The sequence below is a fragment of the Drosophila mojavensis genome, unplaced genomic scaffold, assembly GCF_018153725.1.
Source record: "Drosophila mojavensis isolate 15081-1352.22 unplaced genomic scaffold, ASM1815372v1 contig_74, whole genome shotgun sequence".
NCBI lineage: Eukaryota > Metazoa > Arthropoda > Insecta > Diptera > Drosophilidae > Drosophila > Drosophila mojavensis.
In genome coordinates, this window is record NW_025318899.1 from 7442650 (window position 1) to 7449850 (window position 7201).

The window sequence follows — 7201 nt, forward strand, 5'->3', positions numbered from 1 at the left end:
TCTTACGACACAGCCAAGCGACGATTTCTGGCCTTGGAAAGAAGAATGAGCAAGCAAGAAGACATTCGGCCAATGTATATTGACTTTATGAAAGAATACTTGGCCTTGGGTCACATGAGCCCAACTAACAATCAAATTCCGAGAGAGCCGCATTATTTCATCCCATATCAATGCGTGCTAAGACCGCACAGCGCATCCACTAAACTTCGAGTAGTGTTTGATGCCTCTAGCAAGTCCTCCTCTCAATTGTCGCTGAATGATCTACTCATGGTGGGTCCGACCATCCAGCCGCAGTTATGGGAGACTTTGCTAAGATTTCGACTTCGTCCTTGGGCTGCTACAGCAGACATCGCTAAAATGTACCGTCAAATTGAACTTGACGAGTCCCACCGCAACTTTCAACTTATTGTGTGGAGGGAAACGCCCACTGATCCGTTACAAATCTTTCGATTAAACACAGTAACGTACGGGACAGCGACTGCTCCATTCTTAGCAATTCGATGTTTAAAACATCTAAGCGACTTGCATGCTTCCACTCATCCAGCTGCTGCAAGATCGTTAGCCCGAGATTTCTATGTTGATGACCTGTTGACAGGAGCAGATAGCGTCGAAGAATTGTGCTTGTTGCATCGAGACTTGATCGCAATTCTTCAAAAGTTTGGATTTCCTCTCACAAAATGGTCGTCCAATTGTAAACAACTCGCAGCACAACCAGCTAGAAACGATATAGTTATTGGTCATCAAGAGGACACAAAAACATTGGGATTAATTTGGAATCCAATGAATGACAGCTTTAGATATTCCATGAACTGTCCAGTAGAAGTTCAACAGACCAAAAGATCCGTTTTGTCATTTGTAGCAAGGTTATACGACCCCTTAGGTTTGTTAAGTCCGATCGTAACTCGTGCGAAGGTCCTTTTACAGGAAATGTGGTTGCACAAACTTGGGTGGGATGACCAATTGCCTGTTCAAATGAGGCAAGAATTTGAGGCAGTAACTAGCTGTTTCTCAAATCTAAACTCGTTGCATATACCTCGTTACGTTGGCACACTTAAATCGAAAGGATGTCAAATCCATGGATTTGCTGATGCCTCAACGAGAGCTTACGGTTGTTGTTTATACGTAAGAATGCAAACAGATAAGGGTATCACTACCAGGCTGCTAGTCGCTAAATCTAAGGTAGCGCCCTTGAAAACAAAATCTGTTCCGCGGCTGGAGTTGTGTGCTGCAGAATTGTTAGCTACCTTATGGGATGCGGTAAGGAAAGTACTTGATTGTCCTATTAATCAAGTCACATTTTGGTCAGACTCTGAGGTGGTGCTTCATTGGCTGCGAATGCATTCATCTAGCTTGAACACATTCGTTGCTAATCGCGTTGCAACCATCCAAGAGTTGACAACTAATGTATCTTGGCGTCATGTACCAACGAAAGACAACCCAGCAGATATTGTATCTCGGGGATGTTCAGTTGAGGAGCTTAAAACATCATTGTGGTTTTGCGGACCAGGATTTTTAAAGCTCTCTGACACATGGTGGCCAGCCAACCCACAAATCACCCTATCAAAGGAGTTAGAGCTGCTAGAGAAGCGTAGAACTGCAATTACTATGATCGCGGTCGATGAGGTAGCAAATCCTATCGTACATCTTATTGAGTCAACGTCATCATTTTCTAAGCTAATCCGCATCGTTGCCTATATGTTCCGCTTTATCAATGGAAAACAAGAAAGTCATTCTTCACTTGTTCCTACAGCTTCTGAGTTAAGCTTCGCATTCCTTGCAGTTATATCTGTAATTCAACACATTGAATTCAGCGAAGAAATAAAGAAAATAAAGAAGTCAGTCGTGTTGCAACCGTCATTGCAAAAACTGACACCATTTTTGCACCCACATCAGCATGGCAGGCGTATGTTATGGTTGCTACGAGTAGGAGGTCGTTTATTGAAGGCACCATTAGCACATAATGCCAAATTCCCATTGTTGCTTCCAAAAAATGTCGTTTCGTAACGCTTTATTTGGAGCATTTGCATCACTCTCATTGCCACGCCAATCCCCTAGTACTAATGGGCCTGCTTCGTCAGCAGGTTTGGCTGGTCAATGCTCGACAGGCTTGCAGTGCAGTAGTCCGAAAATGTGTACATTGTTTTCGCTACAAGCCGAAACTCTTATCCCAAATAATGGGCAATCTTCCCGCTGATCGCTTACATGGAAATAGGCCATTTGAGATCAGTGGAGTGGACTTTTGCGGTCCAATACTAGTTTCGCTGGGAATTCGGGGCAAATCGCCAGTCAAAATGTATATTGCCATATTTGTTTGCTTTACTTCGAAGGCAGTGCATCTTGAATTAGTCACCGATTTAACCACAAATTCATTTCTAATGTGTTTATCCAGGTTCGTTGGTCGACGTGGGCTTGTCCGGAAGCTGTACTGCGACAATGCCACCAATTTCGTGGGTGCTGCACGCACGCTGGACCTCAAAGCTACGTTCCATGGCAACACAGCGGACATGGAAATGTTTGCTGCGGAGCGGGGCATGGAGTTTGTATTCATCCCTCCTCGAGCGCCGCATTTTGGCGGCCTTTGGGAAGCGGCGGTGAAATCCGCCAAAGGTTTGCTGCTGAAAGCGATGGGCAGCGCTCGATTACGGCAAGACGAGGTGGCCACCGTGCTGGTCGAGGTCGAGGCCGTGCTCAATTCGCGGCCAATGGTCGCTCCCAGCAGCAACCCCAACGACGGCGAAGTGCTCACGCCAGGGCACTTCCTGATAGGAGCAACGCTCGTGCCGCTGCCAATCGCGTCCACAGAGCCAGTCGACGACGTCAAGCTGACACTATTAAAAAGATGGCAGCTGACATCCAACATCAAGCGTCGATTTTGGAACGACTGGTCAAGGGACTACCTGCTCAGCCTGCAGCAGAAGTCAAAATGGACGAAGGAGAGACAGAACATACAGGTCGGAGCAGTCGTGCTCGTGGGAGAGGACAACGCTCCTCCACAACAGTGGATGCTAGGCGTGGTGACGGAAGCCATAGTCGGAGGAGATGGTAGAGTGCGCGTAATTGTCGTTAAGACAAAAAATGGCACATATAAAAGGGCAATTCATCGCGTTGCACCACTGCCACTCCACTAATACACCATGTTATTGAAGCCCTGCGGCCTTTCAACGCGGCCGATGTTAAGGCATTTGGATATTGCCTTCTGAAATATTATTATATATTATTATAAGAAATTGAATTATTATGAATTATTAATTGAATTATTATCGAAATTGTATAGGTTAAGTACTTGAAGCTGAACCACTGTACAGAAAAGTTGTTATTGTACGCGCTAGCACGGGAGTGTCGCTCTCCAAAAGATCGCTCTCTCGCTGCTCGCTGTTAGATGCGCATAGGTGCGCTCTCTACTGTGCAAGCTGCGCTTGCGTTCATGTTAAATTTAATAAATTCAGTACAAAATTGAACACCGGTGCCAGCACTTCGTATATTTCAGAGAGACCGCAAGTTGCTGTCTACTTTTTTTTTATAAATATTATACACTGGCCATCGAAGGACCAGACTCCTTTTGGAAGGACAGCCGTGTTGAAATCATTTGCACCTGAATGCCCGCCCAGCACACCTGCCCGCCACGCCCACACTTTGGGCCATGGGCATATCCATGCATTTGAAGCTCTTATGCACAAATGAGCAAAACTTAACAAGCGCCAGAGGACAGACAGACAGACAGACAGACATTGAGAGAGACAGTCAGGCAGCAGCAGGCTGGCAAACGAGCTGTCTTATTACAGTTGCTCCTTGCAGCTCCTTACAGCTCCTCCCAGCCGCTCCTTGCGGCTCCTTGCTCCTGCCGATGCACTCTGCGGTTGCCAGCGTCACGCCATTTGCCTTGAGCGCTAAGCATGCGGCAGCAGCTGCTGCTCATCCTGATGTGCGCTTTCTAAGTGGTTGTCCAACGCCTCCTCCACCTCTGCATGCACCACCACAACCACAAGTCCTTCTCTCTCTGTGTGGGTGTGTTTGTGTGTGGGTGTATTTTGGTGCGCGAAACCGCTAGCGCAATTATTACTTTAAACAAATGGGCTAAGAACTTTTTGTTAACATAAAGTGCGCGGAAACTTAGAAGAAAAGCCTGCAGAGCACAAACAAAAACATTTGCCTTAACTCTACGATGTTTTGATTTGAATAGAAAACGCTCTAACAAGTCGAGCTAGCTCACCCCCTGCGTCTCCCTCTGTGTCATCTTTCCTCTGATAGGGATAGTTTAGAAGAGCAAAGAGAAAGTCCAAAATAATAAGCAATGAATAGCAGTTTATAATAATATGAGACAGGAGAGATAATGTGCGAGAGAGAGAGAGAGAGAGAGAGAGAGAGAGAGAGAGATGGAGAGAGTGAGAGTGAGAGGAAACAGGAGTTATAGAGTAAAAGCACAGAGATATATAGATAAAGGTAGCAGAACAATTATATGCATAAATATATACGATGAACCGAGAAAGAAAGAAAATGGAGGAGTGAAAGAGAGAAAAAGACTTGGGATGGACAATTTGGGAAGCAGTAAATAACTGAAGGAGGAAACAGAAAACAGAAAACAGAGAATAACAGACAAGATCAGATAGAGAAAGGTAAAAGAGAGAAAGAGAGAGAGAGAGAGAGAGAGAGTCAGAGAGAGAGAGTGGGAGTAAAATAAAGATGAAAGGAATTTCATTGAGAGAGAATGACAAGGAAATTAAAAGAGAGAAAGAGAGAGACTGAGAGTGAGAGAGAAATAAAGATGAAAAGAATATTGCTGAGAAAGAAAGGCAAGGAGAGTATAGAGTGACTAAAGGAGAGAGAGGGAGAAAGAAAGAATGAGTGAGACTGAGAAGCAAGCGAAAGTGAGAGAGAAGCAGGCTGGGAGTTTGCTAAATCAAGATGAAAGGAATGCTATTGTGAGAGATAGAAAGAGAAACTTATAGAAAGAGAGAAAGAGAGGGAAGTATCACTTGTATTGGTAATAGTCTCTCTATTGTCATTTAGAATTTTAAAAAATCTTAGATTGCTTTTGTCTAGAGCCTTACTCTACTCCTGCTCCTTAAGTGACTTTAACACATGGCACATGCAAGACCCTTAGAGAAAAGTCGAATGCTGTAGATTGCCAATTAACACAAAGACTCCCACAATTCCCTACCTTGGCTTGGCGGTTTGCTTCCTTTCATTTGATATTCACATAGCCAACTTCAATTACAGCTCTAATGCCATTTGCGGCAGTGAGCTGACAAAACTCGCTTTCAATTATGGCCAACACACGACACACACACACACACACACACACACACACACACGCATACACCCACATGGAGTCGCATGCAAAGTGCAAATGGTGAGCTTAAAAGCCATTTGGTTGGCCTTCGAGTCGCAGTTGCCGTTGCCTCAATCAATTTCAATTTATCAATTTTTACAATCAACTGATTTTTATCAATTTTATGGCGCATTTTAAGACCGCGCTGCCAGACAGCAGCGATTGTGGCATGTGGCATGCGGCAAGCGTGGAGCTGGGCCAAAAGGGACACGCAAAAGGAAACTCAACTGCCACGAGCTGCACGTCCAGGCTAGAAGCTAGAAGTAGGTATAGTATGTAACATGTCAATAAAATCAACAAATGCCACAGCTGCTCCTCCTGCTGCTGCTGCTCCAGCGCTTTGTCGTTGCCCAATTGCCATTTGTGCTGTGGCTGCTTATTCCATTTGTTTCCGCCTCCTCCCGCTGCTCCACCTCCCCCACCCACGTCCTCACCCACTTTGTATATATGTAAATAAGCATTTGACTGACATTTTTTCATTGTTATTGCTGTTGTGCTTGGTGCGTGCTAGTTGCTGCCTGTGGCTTATGTAACCTACATTTATTTGCCTCCACATTTTGGGCTCTTTAAGAGACTTTCATTACGCATACGCACTGTTGACATGCCACAAATTATTTATAGATCTGTATATACAATATAAAGCGCTTTGCAGCCTGGCAACGTTTTAATTTAACAATTACTTTACTTTTACTTTAATAAGCTGCTTTTTCCGCATCAATGCTTGTTCAAGTGGCTGCAAAGCGAGTATATTGGTTGGTTGACTGTTTCTCTCTTTTTGCAGTATATTCGACTTAGTAATATTCGACTGATACCCTCTGGTTTCAATGCCAAAGTGCTCTTATTCCATTCTATTTCTCATTACATAAAGAGATTCAAGAGATCAGAGTGATGAGCATGCTCGCTAATATATGTATATTTCTTATACACTCAAATGCTAATGCTGCTCTCAGAGAGCTTGAAAAGTAGAAAAGTAGTGAAAAGTAGAGATAGATCCATGAGCAATTTGGACTGCTTACTCTTTGCCTACCTCTTTACACAGCCTCAATTCTTATTTTAACCATTTCTATACCACGAACGAGCATCAAGCAGTCAAGAGCGCCCGCTTGCAACTTATTTTTAATAATTTTCGTTCAGGTGTTTGAGCTGGTCAGCTCTTAAAAGGTAATCAAATGTCCGGCCTCTATAATGCTTAATGCTCGCATCGATTATTGAATGCTCCTGAAAGCAAAAATGGAATGAAATAAATGAAAACATTTAATTCAATTAAAAGAAAAAAATGAATAACTTTATGGCTTTCCATGCGAATGACAAACGTTTGCGTTCCCATTGATTGCGCTCAATTTGATGTATTAAAGGAACTCATTAAGCCAACTGAGACTGCGGCTATAATTCGTTGGATATTATATGAGTAGCATTAGGAGCTGCTCGCTTTTTGTTTCTGTAGGTCGAGCGCAATTAACGCATAATTTGTGGGCGAGGCAGCGGCACATGGCTCCAAAACCTCATTTGCTTGAGAAAAAACGAAACAGAGTGAAGGAGGTGGGCGGTGTGAGGTGGGGTGGGGGCTGAAAGTCGCACTAATTAAAGTCAACACTTGCTACTATGACCTCATTACACGCAAATCTGCTGGCTCAACTTACCAACGCTGGGAGGTAGGTGTTGGTGGGCGTGGCAGGTGGCTGGCACCTGGTAAATGTCTTTAGCTTGTTTAGACTCGCTGTGTCTTTGTGCATCCGATACTTTTTCAAGTTCATTAGGGTAATGAAGCAGCCACAGACACGCCCCCCCCGCCCCCGCCTGGCAGCGCCCGCTTGGCTCTAACGCCGGCGCTGTTAACTCAAATAGTGCAAAGGCGGCACAAAAAGTAAAGTT